Genomic DNA, 20,452 nt, shown 5'->3' on the forward strand with positions numbered 1-20,452 from the left:
TAATGATTCATTATTCCATCTTGAGAATCGCATCTAAGACGACAGTGAAGATACTTCTCCATTACACCTTGATTTATAGCTTAGATATTTTTGGAGATTAATTTATTAGCTGGGCCAGTGAGTGGCCCTAGTTGATAATTAATGAATCATTATTCCATCTTGAGAATCGCATCTAAGGCGACAGTGAAGATATTCCACCTTTTCCTACCACCGCAGGGCCAGCATAGCGGCCTGATGTTTTTTTAAATAAAACATGATTAAAACCGATGCTGTTTTAGATGCTAAAGTTGCAGCAAATATGGTGGTTTCACTTGGTCACACGTCATGATGTCGATAGCCATGATCCAATCATCCTCTTCGGCATAAGACTCGCGAAGGATTAAATGACAGCAAACAGTTTGCTGTTTTGCATCTTATTTCGCCAAGTACTATAGGCCTTGATCTAGCCAGGAAAGCGGCTCCAACACCTACATTTGAGAAAATCAACAGAGAGCCAGCGAACAAGGCAGATACTTGTTGCTATACACATGGCGAAGCTACCACCAAGGAAGAGAAGGATCCTCATTCGCGATCAAAAGCAGTCTCTTTCGCATGGGGGGCACGCTAAAGTTCTAATCTCCTACAACGTGCCCAAGTTTCGCTAGATCCATGAGGGGCAATAAAGTTGGCAAAGAAAGCATCAGTTCATAACAAAGGCAATTCAGATTATGGCATTCAAGCTTTATGACCTATTTAGAGGCCTATATGGAAACAGTCAAGCCAATACAAGTGGCTTTGGAGCAACAACATTATAAGAGTAGTGCTGATTCAAGACCTCTTCAGTCAAGACGAAGACCTTTGACTTCGAGGTCTGGGGGGCAATGTTTGGACCCAAAATTAGCATTTTGGCCTGACAAGGCACGTCTTGGAGAAATTGAGCCAATGTCAGTGGCTCAAGCTATATATTGTCGACAAGTTCGAAATATATATTTAGAGGCTAAATAAAGCCTATTATGGAAGCATGGAAGCATGAAAAGTCAACTTTAGCACATTTTCCTACTTCGGCTAGGAGAAACCGAGCTAAACAAGGAAGGAGGGCGGCAGACTAACCAAACGAAATCCAAATGAGCTAAAACTTTCTAGATTAAATCTAGAAAGCCCAAGGATCATTTATTATGAAGAGTGCCAGAGCTATTTTTGAGTGGAAGGCCTTCAAACAATCAGTCCAATTTTCTGCAGAAGCAAAACTGGAAAACTGGACCTGTAAGAGGTCCAGCAGCGTTTTCGGCCCGACCACTATACCAAAAGCTCTGAAATGTTACCAAGATGATCTACACTCATATTGGAACATTTGTTATGAAGAAGTCGCGGTCAAAATCTGAATTCTTGATGGAGATATAGTTGAAGGAATAAAGGAGCCAAAAGTGCTTCCTTATCTCCAAAATTCATCATTCCTTATCTCCAATTATGCTTCCTTATCTCCTTATCTCCGAAATTCATCATTCCTTATCTCCAATTATGCTTCCTTATCTCCAAAACTCATCATTCCTTAGCTCCACTATCATTTGTTTAAGGCCAACCACTTTGGCATGGTAGCCTATAAATAGAGGTTACAAAGAAACACTTCAACACACAATTCATCAACAACAATCTCTAAGATTATCCAAGCCTCTCTAGAGCAACCCTCTCCTTCTCTTACCGGTAGTAACACTCCAGTCCTAGTCTCCTCAAGAGCCGACTGTCAGTGATACCAAACCTTCCAGCCAAGCTAAAGTCACGCTTTAGCAAGTTCTCCTCACTTCCTAGTAGTTCTCGCTCTGCTCGATCTACAACATCGAGTATCGATTGTGATTTTGAAGAAGCTCAGCAAAATTCCTCGCCACGAGGCACAAAGAATCCCACGACGAGGTTGGTGCTCTCCTCGTCCACAATCACTTGAAAGAAGTCAGGTCAAGGGACACCCCCGACGACCGTACCCGAACGGTGCTGGCACGCCCACACAAGAAAAGAGACTGTTGACCAGCTCAAGGAAAACTGGAGCCAAACAATAATACTAAGTTTCAAGAAAAATGAAGGAAAATGACTTGAACTAATAGCGCTAACAACTAAGGAATTGAAGAAACATTTTAAGTAATCTGGAACTAAGAAAAATGGAAGAAAACTCACGATGAAGTTTTTAATTAGAGTTGTATGTGTCTTCTCTGTTGTTCATGTTTATTATATAGAGATTAACTCACTTGTCACATGTCTATTTCAATCCTTCATGCACTAGGATGCCACTCTTGCATGGAAACTCAATTAACAACTCTTAACATTACATCAAACCCTTGAAAACTGACAATTTCTAACTTACATTAGTAAAGCTAATGAGGAGTCATCTAGCCCGGCCCTACCCTAAATTTTAGGGCTTAGGGTTGGGTCGGGCCATGCCTACTCAAAGTCAACAAAATTTAGGATCGGATAGGGTTGGGTCGGGGCTTAAATATGCTAACCCTTACCCGCATGAAAGACCCAAGCCGATAGGGCCTAAAGGGTCGGGTCAGGCCGGCCTTCCGAATAGGGGTTTAAATGGGCCGAAAAGGACTTTATTTTATTTAACAAAAAGAAATACATTATTTTTATTTTTTCCTCAAAATGTGGCTCAATGGTTATATAGGTAATACAAGACTCATTGTTTTTTGTTGATCATATTTAATATATATATATATATATATATATATATATATATCTATATAATTTTCATCCAGAGTGAGGCTTCACTTTGAAATTAACGTGTGATGTTGGAGTTTAGGGTCACTTTTCGGTCTCATATCCACATTTCAACCGTTCAGTTTTTAGGTACTAATGTAGAGATCATCTCTGTAAAATTTTAGCCAAATTGATGATCTTTAAGGTATCTAACTTACTTAAACCAATGAACGGTTCAGGATATGTATATATATATATTAGAATTAACTTATAACATTTATAAATATAAGTTAAGGTGGTTATATTCAATTAAGGGTTAATTACAGTTTACCCCCTGAGGTTTGGGGGTGTCATCATTTTACTCCCTCTACTTTTAATTTTGACTTTTTACCCCCTAAACTTTCCGATTTCAATCAGCCGTGTCCAATTTCTCTTATTCCGTCCAAATTGGGTATATTTTCATTGCTTTTCATTGGGGGTGTCACCTACTATTCACTGCTAGTGTATATTTTCATTCTCTGGGTCACGAAATACACTGTGCCCATGACCCAGGGCACGAAATACACTGTGCAGGTCACCATGGTGACCCAGGGCACGAAATACACTGTGCTCGTGACCCAGAGGATGAAATTAACACTAAAAAGCAGTGAATAGTGGGTGACTTGGTGACCCAACGGATGAACTTGCTCCAAGTCTGACCCTTGAGGGCTAAAATGGTCATTTGAACATAAAAGAATTTAAAAAAATAAAAATAAAATTAATTTTTTTTTTCTGTTTTTTATTTTATTTTATTTTATTTATTTATTTATTTTTTTCTGTTTCTTAGTTTTTTTTTTAAAGATATTTTTTTTTTCGTTTTTTTTTTGGTCTTCAACCTATACACCACAAGTTATAATAGGTTTATAAAAACAAAAAAAATACTCTAGGTGGTTGAAAGCCGCTCGCTGGTCTGCGATATTTGTGATATATCTCCGATAAAGTGAAAAATTTAGGATATATCCCTAATAAAGTGAAGAAATATCTGTAAAAAATAATTTTACACTTTATCTGTAAATAAATATCTGTAAAAAATGATTTTACACAGATATTTCTTCACTTTATTGGGGATGTACAAATATTTCTTCACTTTATTGGGGATATATCCTAAAATTCTTCAATTTATTGGAGATATATCACAAATATGTAGACCAAAAATGATTTTACACAGATATTTCTTCACTTTATTGGGGATGTACATATATTTATTTACAGATAAAGTGTAAAATTATTTTTTACAAATATTTCTTCACTTTATTGGGGATATATCCTAAAATTATTCACTTTATCGGAGATATATCACAAATATCGTAGACCAGCGAGCGGCTTTCACCCACCTAGAGTATTTTTTTTGTTTTTATAAACCTATTATAACTTGTGGTGTATAGGTTGAAGACAAAAAAAAAAAAAAACTCTTTTAAAAAAAAACTAAAAAACAGAAAGAAAAAAAAATTATTGTATTATTATTTTTTATGTTGAAATGACCATTTTAGCCCTCAAGGGTCAGACTTAACGTCCAATTTGGACGGAATAGGAGAAATTGGACACGGATGATTGAAATTTGAAAGTTTAGGGGTAAAAAGTCAAAATTAAAAGTAGAGGGGGTGAAATGATGACACCCCCAAACCTCAGGGGGGTAAAATGTAATTAACCCTTCAATTAACTATCTTCCAAATTTAATTGTTGCTTAACAAATGAAATAAAAATTAAAGAAAATAGCTTAGGAAATGAATTACAAAGAAAAAGTTAAGTTGTATGTTAAAGAAAAAAAGAGAAACATATTTAAAAAATAGAAAAAAAGAAAATTATTAGGGCTTAATTGAGCGGGTTTATAGGGTCGGTCTGGGCGTGGCCCTAACATGCTCAAACGGATAGGGCCGAAGGGTCAAGTCGGGCTTCATTTGCATGGCCCATACCCTACCCTATTTGAGAATGGGTCAGGCCAGCCCGCCCTAATACAAAGGCCGGGTCGGGGTTCGGCGCGCCTATCGGGCTTGGGGCCGAAGGGCCACATGATGACCCCTAAGCTAATCCATGAGTACCCGTACGTGCATGACCTTGATTATAGTTAGGAGGTTCAAGAATTTTAACATTCTCTCCTATGGTCCCTTTATTCTATTAACAAATCCTCAATATAACAACACATTAATAATGAGAAAAATCATTAATCATTACCACTCCAACACTCTTCATTTTCATACTTCCCATGCATAATAAAGAGAGCTAGCTACTCATGTCTACTCCTTTAGCCATATTTTTCTACTCTACTCTCTTTAATAGCTCATCATTACTTCCCTCTTTTTACTCTATCTCTTCCATACATTTTTCCCTTATTTTTAGGATCTATTACCACTCTCATACTCCACCTCCCTGCTTCTTACAATGCATGAGCTGCTATCTTTGCTTCCATTCATCATTTTACTCCTCTCTCTCTTCTCTATATAAGCATCCCTTTATTACACTTTTAAACCATCATCCATTCTACCCCATTACATCTTCTTTCTCTCTTCATCTCCTTCATAAAATCTCCATATCCACCTCCCAAAATCCAAACTCATACTATCCATACTACTCTATTTCCTCCATCACCACCACCATTTCTTATCCTCTACCTCCATTAACACCACCACTACTACATCATTTCTCCATTCTCTTTTCTATCATCATTTTCTCCATCTACTCCACCTATTCACACAATACATAATAGAAGCTTCACTATCTTTTATCATCAAATTTTCAAGAGCAAGAAGGAGAGGGAATCACCACCACCACCTTCACTACCAAGACGTGAGCTTGGGGATCATCCAACACACCACTAAGCCAACTCTATCACTTTTACTCTAGATTATATTTTGGTGTTTAATTTTATTATGAAGTTAGTATATGTAATTATGAGTGAGTAGTACTTTGTTGGGGCTAGGGTTGAATGCCCTAGCCAAACTTGTACGAATTGATGTTTTAATTTACATTTGATGTTATTTGTGATTTTCATCTTCATATGCTAATTCAAGAAGTGAATGCATTCATTCAAACTTAACTACTTTGAATGTGTTGTGTTTGTCATCTCATGAAAAAATGTTTAGGGAGTAGTTAACCTTGAGCATTGATTGCATGATAGTATCCTCTATGTGCTTGTGAAGGTTGTTAGTTAAAATCACCTAGATCTAGGATTGGTTTGCTTGCATGCATCTAGGAACAATGAATTGAGACTTAACCGGTAATATGATTTGTTCTTAGGTCGTTGTTAATTCTAGACTTATCCGGTTGGAATTGATAACATTAAAGGAGTTTAAGCCTTTGTAGTCTTATCCGGCTGGATGCAAAGAGGGTACTTGAAAAATTAGAAAAATAGCATCACTTGTATTTGAACTTCAATACTTGCAAGGGAGGTTAGTGGTAGACAATCCAACTCCTAACTTCATCCATTATATTACTAATTTAGTTTAGAGTAGTACTGGTTTATGTTACATTTGAGCATTTATTTTAATTTGGTTCACCGCTCTATCCAACAAACAATCTCACTACCACCACATTAATGCACATACTCACCATGAGTCTAGATTTCTTGTGAATTTAGGTTTGTGATTGTACATTTGCATATTCTAGCTCTCCTTAGGTTAATACCCTAGCTAGTGAAAGGAATCCAATCCTCGTGGGTTCGACAACCTTTCTTAAATTCCTATACTATTACTTGTACCCCTTATACTTGAGGGCGGCTATTTGGCTAACACTTTCTCGTGTATGTTTGTTGGAGATGACCTTCAAAAGAGTTGTTTCGAAGGTCTAAAACTCGCATATTATCACTGAAGTTCCCGAGACACTGTGGAAGCATGCCACTCAACTTGTTATTTGACAATCAAGGTACTTCAGAGAAGTCAGATTGCAAATCAAAGGTGAAACTTGTCCACTTAGCTTGTTGTTTGAAATTAGATTGTACCTGATGGATGGTGAAGGTATCAGTACTAGTAGTGATCCCTAAATCATGTTGGATGAAAGATCCAAGAGTTGTAGGCCGCTTCATGAGAGAACAACTGGAGGTTGGTCACAGCCGGAAAGGAAGTTATGAGAAATGTTCATGACCATCAAAGTTTCTGTGCTTACATTCCACATCCATCTCGGTACTTGGCCATGCATTCCATTCTCAGCAAGATCCAACCATCGTAAATTTTATTGATATCTTAGGAAACTTGGGGAACTCTGTTATGTTGCAAGAATCCAATCCCAGAATTATAAACTTTGGAAAAATTATTGTTGCATTCATAAATCTTGTCTCTTCGAGCAATAATTCCAATTTATTTCCAGATGCATGCTGTGTGTTGAGATCTTGCAGCTTTAGAAACTTGTGGAAATTCACTTTGCCGCTCAGACTATTACTATCTAGATAAAGCGTCACGAGATTCGTGAGATTGGATAAGGTCTCAGGAATGGAATTGTGCAAATTATTTGAAAAAGGATCTAACTCAATTAATTTTCTTAGATTTCCTAGTGAAGAGGGGATTGGCCCAGTTAATTGATTCATAGAAAGAAAAAGTCTTACAAGCTGGTTGAGATTTCCGATGGAAGACGGGATGTAACCACTGAAATCATTACCAGAAAGGTCTAACTCAGTAATCTGGGTGAGGTTTGCAAGAGAATATGGGATTGGACCAGTGAATTGATTTGATGCAAGCGAAAGTGTTATGAGCTGGGTTAGACTTCCAAGAGAAAATGGGATGTAACCACTGAACTGATTAGCATTAAGTAACAGATGTGACAGTTGGTTAAGGGTCACTAAAGAAGCAGGGATTGAGCCAGAAAGTGTGTTATTTGAAACAATGAATTAAAAAACGCGCCTTGCTCGAAAAGCAAAAATCTGGCCTGAATCTGAGTGTGTTTCAATGGTTAGGCGATGAGGCTGTTGAGGCGTCCAAGGCGTGAAAGGCGACGCTCAAGGCGCCAAAGGCGTAACGCGCAGCAACAAATGAAAAATGACGTCGTTTTGAAACAGATTGGGTCTAAAGCCTTTCTAGGTTGCGACCCCAGATTAATTGAGTGTTGGAGAGCCGATTTCAGCCCTTTCTCTTCCAAAAGGTAGCAAATTCGATCCCTAATCCAGAGTTCGAGTTAGGAGTTCGATTTTGATTCGCAGCAGTCAATTTGAAGGTATTGGAGTTCAATTCGCAGCAGGTGATTTGAAGGTATTGGAGTTTGATTCGCAGCAGGCCATTTGAAGGTATTGGAGTTCGATTCGTAACAGGCCATTTGAAGGTATGATTCCAATTGATTCCATTATAAATCTTGAAAATAGTGTTTGAACCAAGGTTATATTTATCTGGGTTTGAGTTATTCCCGTCTAGACAACCATATATGTATTTGGGTCTGAGTAAATGTCTTACTTTTGGGCATCATTTGTTGATGGGTTGATTGCATAGTAAGGAACTTTTAAGTTGTATGTAATTTGGTGATTTAAGTTGTATGTAATCTGATGCCTTCGTCAAATATAATCTGCTGAAGCTCTGTCTAGCAACCCCATTAATTTGGTTGCAGTAGTTTGACATTTGATTTGTTATCAGAAAGCTGTCCAATCGTGAAGGCTCGGGGAGTGGCTTGAAAATGGGGTTTGAAGGATCCTCTTCAGGAATGGGTTCTTCTCCAGCAGCCTTCCGAGCCTTGTTCTCGGTCCTTCTCTTTTGAAGTAGTAGTTGGAAGATATTGAGGCAATTTGACTTTTTAATTATTCTTTGCCATTGGTAATTGGACTCCCTTGTGTAGATAACTATAGGCATTGGTGATTTGGTGTATGGTAATGCATCAAAATGATGAAAGTTGATGCTCTCATAGAGAGTCAGTGATGATTATGAATGGGAGCTGAACTGGGTTTACTATATTGAGGCCAAGTAATGTAGGATTGTCTCTTCTGTTAATTGATATGCCGTCATTATAATAATTGTGTTAATTGAGTGTTAATTGATATGCTGCCCGAAATAGTATATGATTGTCTCTTGTGTATAATACCAATTGTATAATACCAGTACCATATTCCACAGTAATTCAGTGTTAATTGATATGCTGTCAGAAATAGTCATATTTATTATGAGTGAATGACAATTAATAATGTTCTTTTGGTTACTCTTAATGTGGTATATATAAGAGTAATAATTACATAAATATAGGTCTTTTATACATAAAGCTTACACCATACGCCTCAAGGCTAACGCCTTCTTGAGGCTCACCAAAAAACGCCTCGGCCTACTCCTCAGCGTTTTAAAATATTGATTTGAAAGGTCTAAATAAACCAACTGCCTAAGATTACCAAGTGAAGATGGAAGCAACCCTGAAAAATTGCATCCACTAGCAACTAACTCGCTCAATGAATCAAGCTTTTATATTGAGGAAGGGAGGTCTCCAGAAAACCTTGTTTTGGAAACTCTGAGTGACATGAGAGGACTAGTTTGTTGAAATACAGGCAAAAAACCTATGAGATCTGGATTGGATTCTACACTAAGATATTTTAAATTATGTAATTTCAAAATACTCACAGGGAATTCGCCTAGCAGCTAACAATTCTCCAGGAGGAGTGATGTCAAAAATGATAAATTTGTCATGGAATTGGGTACTAGTGCAGAAATGATGATGGATCTGAGATGAAGCTTTTCAAGACTAGTCAAGTTTTGAACTAGCCTCTTTAGATTGGACTAGTTTAGCTTCAGTAACCTTTCACTAGGACTGTCACTATCGGATGATAGATACAGGGATGACAACTTGGACAAGTAAGAAATTTCAGATGGGACCAGAAACGAAAGAGCCAGAGAGGTTAAGATAACTGAGCATCCGAAAATTCCTTATGGTAGTAGGAATTTGAGATTGATTGAAGTAATTGTCGGCAAGGTTCAGGCTCTGAAGAAAAACAAGGTGGAAGAGGGTGTTGTTCGAATTGATGGAGCCGGAGAGGCAATTGCTACTAAGATCAAGCCCAATCACATGACCCGTCCTCTGAACACACTCGACCCCGTCCCATGAGCAGCATCCTTTAGCAGCAGCTGGTTTCCATGACAAAACCTTTGGATAAGCACCCTTATCAACAGAAGCAAATTCGTCGATGCCAAAGGTTTGCTTAAACTGGAGCAAGGCGAAGATCTCCTCGTCATGGCAGGAAGATGATAGCTGCTGCAATGTGAGCCCCTGAAAATTTTAGTTAATTTTCGAAGGTAATTTTTCGCCATTAAAAATTTTTGTATGGTGATTTAAGTAAAGGAATTTATTTCAGAAATTATCATGAGTGTCGATACTACAATTCGAGCCATTGAAGTATAGTTGGGCTTGGCAGACTAACGATTATTGTCGAGACAAAGATTTGTCAAAGTTGGTCCGATGAAGAAGAAGAATTGGGCTTCATTGAAAATTTCATATTTCGGGCCTAGGATGAAGTCGAGAAATGACTAAAGACGTCATTGACGAAAAACGACTAATGAAACGAGCCCGAAAACCCGAACAAGGAAAGCTAAAAGAATTTCGGTGGTTCATTGCAAGGGTGAAATTGTCATTTTACACCCATAAGTATAAATAGGAGGTTAAAGAGTTGGAAAACCCTAAACTCCCTTCCTTTCCCTCTCGGCCGTGTCTTCTCTCTCTCTCCCCCGACCTCTCGCTCTCTCTCTTCTTCTTCCCACTGCCACCACCGGAGACCCCAGCTCTGGCCACCATTTCATCACACCGCTTCCACCAGTCGACGCCGCACCTAAACCCGACCAAAACCCACCTGGAATCACCTTCCATGCATCAACCCCAACCTTCACACGCGATTCCCGAAGCTACGAAACCACTGTAGATCATCTCTCCTTGAATTCTGACCATAATCTCGCCACACCGCCGCTATTGCTTGGCTCAGTAGACATGGAGGAGGAAAACCCAGAAGTCTAGCCATCCACCGAAGCCGGACAAGGCTGCAAGAGCGCTGCCGAAATCTCTCCTTCTGTTGAGATCAATTCACCGTTCTCCGGCCTCGCCTGAGCGATACCACCTCCAAAAATAGGATCAGCGTCGCGTCAATCGCCAAAACCCCATGGCCCCGACCTCTAACTTCGACCATAGGCGCCGCACGCGCCGTCGCACGCTCGTGGACCACCGTAGCTCCATTATTCACGGTTGTCGGATTTCCATTCCTTCTCTGTTAGGTAATCGTCGTGTCTTCTTTTTGGTTGACGCCTCTATTCTATTGTGGATTGAAAACCCTAATTTTGGATTGTTTAATTTGGAGGACTTGGAGGTCTGTGAGGTTATGGATTTCTGCGTTTCTGGAAGTTTTGGGGAAGGAGAAGGTTGCTGGGTCAGTTTCAATTGAAACTGGAAGAGGTAAGGACCATGTACAGGTTCTGTTTTGGGATACCGAAATGGTTAAGAGTTGGTTACTAACGATCTGGTATTTGTTAGGTGCTTACACGACTGTTGATGGTAGATTGCAGCAATTGGAATTTACTCTTAGTTTGGAAAAGAAGAATGGTAAGGGTCTGGATGTTTGGATCTGTTTTGCCGTGTGTTGTTCATACTTAGTGGAATTCTGGATAATTGGAAAAGATATTGTTATGTGTTGGAAACTTGCCATGGTAATGAACAAGGATGAAAGTGGTTGAATGCTTGAATGTATGGAGAGAATTGGTTTGTCTGTTATTAATTTTGGGAAAATGTTGTTTTGCAAGAATGGACAAAGAGAGACCGATTTTGTGGTTTTTGACAAGTTAACTAAAATTGTGTATGATGTTAAAGAAAGCGAGTAATTATTGATGTTGGAAGGGAGTTGATAATGAAAATGGTGGATTTTATTTGATTGAGTTAAATTAGGATATTGGATTAAAGTTATGAAACTGTTACAATTAGAAGTGCTTTCTTAGTTACCATATCCCGGATATTGGATTTCATGGTACCGCCAGAGGTACTGATTCTCGCCAAAGGAGTAGCCTACGGATACACAGCTAGGCGAGCTACAGCCTGAGCCTCGGATGGCCCCCAGATCACCGCCGACGCGCCGCCACGCGTCGTGCCAAGATAGCATCAGAAGCTCCTGACGCTGGGAACTGAAGCACATAAGTCCCACATTGAAAACAAGGAGAAGATCAACCTTCTCCTCACCTATAAAAGGTTCTCTCCTCTCTCCTCATTAATTACGCATTTACTACTCATTTATTGTTATGATGTCTATATGCATCGACTGACTTAGGCATCGGAGAAGTGAAGACCGCCCAACGCGGTCTCCCTCTGAGGCCCTGTCTTTCATTTGACAGCTAGCGAAGATCATCAGGTCCTCAGAGTAGCGGTCCGCCCACCGGACCCGCGTTAAACGAAGGTTCGGCTACCGCCGGACTTTGAGCATTAACAGAATGCTAAAACAAAGGAAAAACAATTGAGTTGAACCGAACTATATTTTAGGGACATTTGTGTTAAGTTTAATCACCATATCTCAAATGGTTCAATTTGGACTATTTGGGAAGTGTAATTAAGGGTGTTTGTTGCTTAAGAAAGGAATACTAGACAATGGCATCAGCTATTTAACCCGAACTAAATTATCGAAAGAAATATGGTCACCATATCCCGAATGAGCCTACTATTCTAAGTGAATTGTTGGGAATGGTTTCTAATAATTATCGATTACTAGCCTTCCTGCACGCGCATTGCGCGTGCGGAAGGGCCGCGCTCACGCGTGCGTATTGTTCTTCCTCTCTTGTCACACTTGTTTGAAATGTTACTTATGAGTGCAATATAATTTTTGTGCTGCATATTACCTAACTCTTACTTAATTCTTACCCCCATACTCTTTTTCTCTGGGTTTGATATTGCTAATTCTTACCCCATACTCTTTTTCTCTGGGTTTGATATTGCAAATAGCAGATAAGGTTAACCTTCAGCCTTATCTGCTATAACATTGGACTGACAACCAATGTTATAGCAGATTAGTGATGTCAACTACTCTTTTCTCCCTCTGCAGGGGGTACCTACAATTTGTTTCAGACGTACAACATTACTTAAATGGACTGACAAAGTGAAATTTACGACCACGTTTGTAAGGAGTTAACAGTTGAGGAGGAGAAACTTTCAATAACCTCATAAGCCTTTGAAATTCACATGTAATTCTTTTTTGAAATAACACCAGCAACCAATATTCATCTTGCATTAATACAGGTACAAACTAAGCATTTCATCAGCTCCTAAAATCCCAAATCCCTGCTATGAAGCTACAGGTTAAAGGAAAGATGTCGATATGTACAACATGACATAAAGCTACAATCAACATCATGTCATAGTTTGTAGCAAAAAAAAAAAAAAAAAATACCATTCTAGAACTCCAAGGGTCTTGGTTTGGAGTCTTGATTAAACCACCACTCTCTTCTAACACACTTGGCAACGTGTTGTCAACATAACAAAATTATTTCTTAAAAATAAAAAATAAAACATTACACTCGGTGCTTTTATCGACCATTTTAGCACAGGTATATATATAAGAACATTTACATGTGGGCCACCAAAATAAGAAAGGAATCTGTTCCAAATAGTTATACAAAAGGTTGAAGATGTTTGTCTTTTAGATGACTCATTGTAGTAAGTTACCAGCCATTGCTTCTAGTTGATTTGTCATACTTCTGTTCTCCACACTTGTATTTCGCGACTGTCGCCGTAAGTGGTAATTAGCACGTCTTCGGGCTAAACTTTCTGCTCGTTGTGAAGAATTCAATGACTGTCGCTTCTCTCTTTGATAATTAGTTCTACGTTGTCTTTCTGCATCTAGTATACGAAGACGGGTGTGTCCCCGTATAGAAAATTGATTTAAAAAAAAAAAATTAGAGAAGGTTTCCATCAATTGTTTACATGTAACAAACGAAACAATGTATCATGCAAATTAACCTGATCTTCATCCAGTGGGTGAGACTGCGATAAAATAGCTTCTGAAGAAATCACTGATTGTCTCCTCTCTCCTTGAGAGGTATTTGTACTTTGCCTTTCTGCATTGGGTGCATGAACACGGGATGGTTCCTATATAGTAACTATGTTAAGTTCAAAACATAATCGTCACAAAAAAAAAGGTTCTATAAGTTGTTATATTCTATCTATGAAAGGAAGAAAAGTACAATGCTAATCTACCTGGCCATCATTCGATGGCTGAGGGCGTGATGAAGAAACTTGTCCCATAACAATCTGGAAAACCACTTCAGCCATTAATTAAAATTCCAAAAAAAAAAAAAAAATCCATGTAGTTTGGGTTAGAGTTGCACTCGAAATCCTTACCAATAAGGAATCAAATACGGCGAGTTTGAATTAGATCAAATTCTAATCAAGGCCTTACTTGAGACCGCATCTTTACTTGATGGTTGCAGTATTTTGGCATGTCTGTGTTTATAGCGTCCTTGAAGCTTGCTGCATTGATTGATCACATGAAAACATAAACTTTGAGGTTCAATAGCCAAATACATGGCAATTGAATCATGAGCGAAGATCATAAAGAGCATAATGCGAGTAGGAAGTGGATTTAATACAATGAATTCAAACCATCAGACCTGTCTTGTTCAGAGCAGTGATAAAAAAATGAAGCTTTTTCCAACCTTGTCGGCCTTTGAATGGTATAGAAGTCAGGAGCCCCTATCTGGGAGAAATGAGTTGGAAACCCTTTTCCATGCTCGGTTTGGAAGCGCTGAAGAGCCTGTTACAATAGAAGATCTGAGTCACGTGCGACAACAAACCAGTTAAAATGCTGCGCTTAAATTTAGCTTAAAGAGATCTTGAATGAGTATGATATATATTAAGCATGAAAACTTTATTGGATACAAAGCAGATGATGAACTTTGGTATTAGAAACTGAACTATTATCTCAACCAAAGCGCTGTTGACTGATATGTATAACTATCAACCTAAGGAGCTCAAATCGTATGATACATGGCATTCACTAAAAGAAACACTAATAACGAAAAATTAATTATCTATTTTTAAGAAAGGAAAAAAAAACTTGATTAATCAGAAACTGAAGCAATGAGAGCCAAAGAAACTCAACGGCAAAAAAGGAGTAATCTGAATCAATAATTTTATCATTTTACATAAACCCGGACATAGCAATGACAATGCAAAATCCATAGGCATAGGCATCAAAAATGAAGTCCTATTTTCCTTGAGTTACAGCATTTTTCTCCCTTGGCAAGTCAGTAGTGAACAAACATTATGGGGTAAGAAAACAATGATATACGTAAACTTCCATAACAGATAAATAAACATCCTACCAATAAATAATTCAAAATATCAAAAATGAGATATTATCAACAGATTTCGTAGCCTGGGAGCTTGATGAGGGGGGAGATGTGATTCTAGAATAACTATAAATGAAGCAAGGGAGAAACTTACTATGTCAAATATATTGAATACTTTTCAATTATTGGGTAGTACACCCAAGGCGCTGCAGCAATAAAAGTATCAGGTTCCAATATCTCCTTAACATGCTCCAAGAAAGACGAACCAAGAAGACTGCCAACAGATCAGAAAATCAAGAGACAGCAATAGTAAACTTTGATAAGAAGAAAAGAAAAAAATTAGCTACAATCTTTCATTAATACATTAGAATCAGCTGAAAAATGAGAAAGGAGAAACTCAAGATAAATTGACGAAATTAAAAAAAATGCCTTGAAAGTTTAATCAGGTTTCACCTAGACCAATTCTATAGCCAGACAGCAAACAATTTCTATTGGTATTAGAGTACTATGACTTCCTATAACCATACGGACACAAATCATTGCCTAGAAGAGCTTTGCTGCTATAGCTACATCAGATGGGCACTTTGTTTATAAACTTGCACATACACTCCTTTAGGTAACAATGAAATCCAACAGAAAAAGTAAGGACTGATGAAATATTGAACACAGTTGACAATGAAACAATTTAACATACCTGGTCTTGCGCTTTTCCTTTCAAGTCCAATCAAATACTTTACAGGTACCTAAACAAATGAAGTAAATGTCACCGTAGATCATTATCACCTATCTTACACAAAATACTGAAAGCTCCAAATCCTTGAGAAACAATTGAATAGCAGTATGGAGTACTCCGTGAAAATTGACGAAATTAAAACAGCATAACCCTGAGAAAACCAAAAGAAAATTTGAAAGAAAACCAAAACCAAAAAATCAAAAACCAAATCAATGGAAACTTAACCCCAAAATACCCTGTCACAATTAGGTAGTCTCACCTTTAGGTAATTCGCCAAAACTGAGTCGATTTTGATTTTAATTTTAATTTTGTTCCTCTGTTTGAGTTATAATTAACCACTGCAGAATGGCCTTACTAAAACCTTGGTGGCTCCACTGTTCAAAGTAATGGAGCAGCATTATACCCTCTCCTATCCTTTTAGCTAGTCTAAAATCAAACAATATTAAAGTAGAAAGACAACCAATTCCCACTCTTCCTAGTGTAATAATAACATCATACAGAGAGGCCTTAAAAGCATGATTCAAAGCGAGTGGAAAAGAGTTTACTGCTTATACATGTTAGGTCCTAATTTGGCAGAAGAAATGCATACAAATTGGGTGATTGAAGATAAAAGAACATAGGATACAGAAACACTACCTGCAACTAATATTAGCCGACACCAACTTTCACAATGTTCCGAAATCTCCCATACATTTACCTGCAAAAATTGAAAGAAAGCGAAGCAGCATTTGGCAATCACCCACTCTTTGAAATTACCCAATGTAATAATTAACACATGGAACTTCAATCGAAAACAAAAACCCAAATAAATGAAATTCAAAATCTGGAAACAATTATCAAGGCTGACCTCTACCGAATCCGCAACACTGTCGCTCGAGTTGATACCTATTACTCTGCCTTTTGGGTTTGATTAAGAATCCGCTCTGCCCACATCAATGGAAATAGGACACCCAAATCAATGCCAAATCAATGGAACACGAAATCTGAAAGTCTCCGATTTGATTCTAATTTTTTCCTCTTTCTGGGTTTGATTTTGCTCTGCTCCTCTTTCCCTTCTCCTTTTATATGAACCGTAAATTGAGAGTGGGGTGAATAATAAGGAAGCCATATCCACTCCAATCATCTCCCACGTCCGCCTTCCGTCTCCAATCGTGCGCCCCGCCAGTCGTTCTTCGAGCAGATCGTGCTAACTGCCGGCAATTTCTGTTTTCCTCAATGATTCCGTATTTATTTTCTTATTTATGTTTTTGTATTTTACATTGCTATCCCTTATTGATAATTTTCACTTAAGTTGAACTGTTCTTTAAATCATGGGTAATTATGGGAGTTCAAAAATTTGGTGAAGCTTTGACACCAAATCTGGCGCCTCCCTTTATTGTAGTAGAGATGGGTTATTTGGTGAATTTTAAAGTGAGTTATGAATTAGTTACTTATCGGTATAATTTTTGTTAAAGGACTCGAGCGTGTGCACATGAAATTGGATGAAGTATCGAAAGTCGGAAACAAAGCTAAGTTGGGCGAGCGCTCCAATTCCAAGTAGGGTGAGCTGTCTTTTCCTTATTAGAGGCTTTTCTATATGTGGAATGCTCTAGTAAAATAGTATGTTGCCTGCAAGTATGTTTTTGATTGTTCATTAGTCGATGCCTCGTGATATCTGTGTTTCCATAACTGATAATTGTTTATTGCGAAAACCGAGGCTAGACTTGCATGTTGAGATACTGTACCCATTGTATGTTTGTACTTGTGACCTGAAAGTGAATGGGACCTAGACGCGTTGATTCCTAGGGATCCCACGGTGTCGATAACCGTGAACATCCGGAGGGGGCTGTGCTCGTATGTTTGTCGAGGAAGGGTGAGTACCGACAGTGAACCAGTCATAGGAGACTCAGGGCCAGGAAATGGACACTTTCGCTACTTGTAGTCACAAGAACTACAGAGTAGTTGGCCGGTTCTCGAATGATGACGAACAGGGTCGATCACCGATTTGTTTGAGTTTAGCCGGCAGGTAAGTATCTCGGAGCTCCAAGTTGTGTGAAGCATGTTGCATATGTTTTATCAAAGAGAATAAATGTTTGTGGTTGCTTTTTTTTTAAAGTATTTTTCGATAAACGTGCACAATATTATGTAGTAAATATTTTCAAGTATATTATTTTTCAAACCTAGCATGGGTGGGTCGGCCCCTACTGGGCATGCGAGGACGAAAGCTCACCCCTACAACAGTGTGCAGGTTTCGAGCATGTGGTCGGGGAGCGTACAGGGGAGGCACACGGCCTTGCTTGGCGTATTTCTCTTTACTTTATTAAATTAAGGTCTTAGTCTCTTATCGGATTTTGAAGTAGCTTATTTATTTACTTTTTATTTGTTTTCCACTCGCTTATTTACAAAATTTCGGGAGACCCGTAACTCTGGGACGCGTCTCTCATACTTGTATTTACTTAGTGATTTGTTATTTTCCAAATTGGGCTCCTATTGTAAGCCCAAATCCTTTAGCCCACTTTAAATTCCGTTTCCAGTTGCTAGAATGATTTGTCCAAGAAAGTGTTTTGTAAACCAACAGTCTAAACCCAAAAAGCCTTGCGATTTCGGGTTGATAAGTTATCGGGATGTCATTCGTGACATGTCGGTTTCTCATTGGCTCGGGGTCGCTGCGCTGTGGGACCCCTCTCTCGGGTCACCACATGCAGAGTGTATAACAGTTGGCAATAACCAAGAAATGAAACATGAAGAGAATTACTCGTTTTGAAAGCATGTGACTATTCCACAAGCTCAGTGAAAGCCCCACAGTTGATGTATGGATCATTCTGCGCTAGATGATCTGGAGAAAGCATACATTTGTATGGAAGAGAAAGTGAGAAAGACAGCGGTATATGCGCCAGTAAACCATGCACGGGTCATTTTTTTTTTTCAATACGCACAAAAAGAGAAAAGCGGCAACGACCCAAATAATTACATGTTAAAACACGGAGATGACGCCCCTAATTGATCAATGGAACGCAGAATTTTTTTATCAAACTTCAAGTCTAAGACTAGTTCATTATGATCACTGTAGAAAAGCATGACATGACAGCGGCATTAACCAAAAGCAAGAGGCACGTCGAATTTGGTCCTCCTCAATACTACCAAGACTAGTTCTTTGTTTCTGTTTGACAACTACATGTTAAAACACGGAGATGACGCCCCTAATTGATCAATGGAACGCAGAATTTGTTGATCCAATTTCAAGTCTAAGACCAAGAGGCACGTCTGGGTCCTCCTCAACGGCATTAACCAAAACAAAGAGGCACGTCTGGGTTCTCCTCAATACCACCAAGACTAATTCTTTGTTTCTGTTTGGGCCTGTTTTATGCCCCGTTTGTAATCAAAAAAGAAAAGAAAAGATGATTTCTACTATATAATGGTGGCACGGATTTGAGGCAGCTGCTATACCGGCACTCTCGAGAAGAATATGTTCCACGTCAATTTGTTCATGTCTCATGGTTTTCTTTAGAAGCATATGTTGCATAATTGTTTGTACGTAGGAAAAGGAGCAGCTAGCTCCCTCCTTGTACGTAGGAAACGAGAAAAAGAAAACTGAGAATTGTCAACAAAGGGAGGAAGAAATTGGGGAGAAAGAGAGGACATAACGATGAGCCATTAGAGAAAGAGCAGATTGAAAAAGATGACTAAGGAAGATAGGAGCAGCTACCTTTCTCCATTATGCATGGGAAACAAGCAAGGAAGGAGAAAAACATGGCAGAAAAGTAAAGGGGCTGAAGATAAACCCATATCTCTCCGTTGTTGAATTCACCCAACCATATCTCTCTCCCAGATTGAGCCTCTAAATTCTCTATGTCCACTGTTAAAAAAAAAAAAAAATACCTATGATCCTCTCTCTCTCTCTATCTCTTCCTCTTTCATGTCAAAATCTGAAAACTTTGAAGTTTTTAACTGCTCTGGACTTTTGAAGCTTCTCAAACTGCCGCAGTCGCCCACCAAGATTGATCCACCCTACAATCAAGTCACACCTTATCAAAATCATTGTAATCTCTTAGGGAAACTTCATTAGGGGACAGGGGTTACACATTACATACCTCGTGGATTGATCGACGATTTGATGTTCGCTGGGCAGCTCTTTGCTAAGAATGAAACCAGATTCAGCAAAGAAAATGTTATTGAGGCCTAGAGGCTAGAACAACTGAACAACCTAATTGGAATTTTCCTTGAAGAATTAAACCCACCATTTAAATTATTATGGATAAGTGGATAACCATAAGCTTTTAATTAAGATTTTCGTATAATAGTAATTATATACAAAAGTTACTTCTAGAAATACGATTAATTTGAATGTTAAATGAAATTTTATTATTTTATGCTACTATGAAATGATATATTAATTATTTAATATTCAAAGATATTATATTTCCATACCGATTAAAGTATCAAATAGCAAAAGTCACAGTTTTCGGTATATAGTTTAGACACATAAAAACAGTGTTCAAAATCAAAAGACAGGGATAATATATTAATTTAATTTTTTATTTTCTAATAAATACGAACTTGCATATCATAAAGTCTCATAATATTATTTTGGGAAAATGATCATTTACCCGATTTTAGGCTAAAAATTGCCCACTTGCTCCACCAACTGTTTTTTAACCCCATTTACCCAAAACACTCTAAGGGATTATTTCCCCTTTACCCAATTAATTCTTTTTTCTTTTTTTTTGAGACTTTTTTGCCCTCTCCTTCTTTCTCACTTAGAGAGAGAAGTCACCTTCCACCTTGCTGTGCTCCGGTGACCAGTGGCCGGCGCGGTCTCCGGCGACCGGTGGCC

General features: G+C 38.4%; 1 long non-coding RNA gene across 5 annotated transcripts; it reads right to left on the minus strand.

Annotated features, from left to right (window-relative positions):
• Positions 1–12,766: 12,766 nt before the first annotated feature.
• LOC133740349 (uncharacterized) lies at positions 12,767–17,022 on the minus strand. 5 transcript variants are annotated; one of them, XR_009861150.1, is made up of 8 exons: positions 16,276–17,022; positions 15,601–15,649; positions 15,061–15,180; positions 14,271–14,368; positions 13,957–14,085; positions 13,813–13,866; positions 13,576–13,704; positions 12,767–13,455 (listed from the first exon to the last, which is right to left on the minus strand). It is a non-coding gene; the product is annotated as an uncharacterized LOC133740349 (long non-coding RNA). The 5 variants fall into 5 exon arrangements; XR_009861147.1 differs by having other exon boundaries at positions 12,767–13,449; positions 14,226–14,368; XR_009861146.1 differs by having other exon boundaries at positions 14,226–14,368.
• Between the last annotated feature and the right edge of the window lie 3,430 nt (positions 17,023–20,452).

Source organism: Rosa rugosa, chromosome 3, assembly GCF_958449725.1.
Source record: "Rosa rugosa chromosome 3, drRosRugo1.1, whole genome shotgun sequence".
NCBI lineage: Eukaryota > Viridiplantae > Streptophyta > Magnoliopsida > Rosales > Rosaceae > Rosa > Rosa rugosa.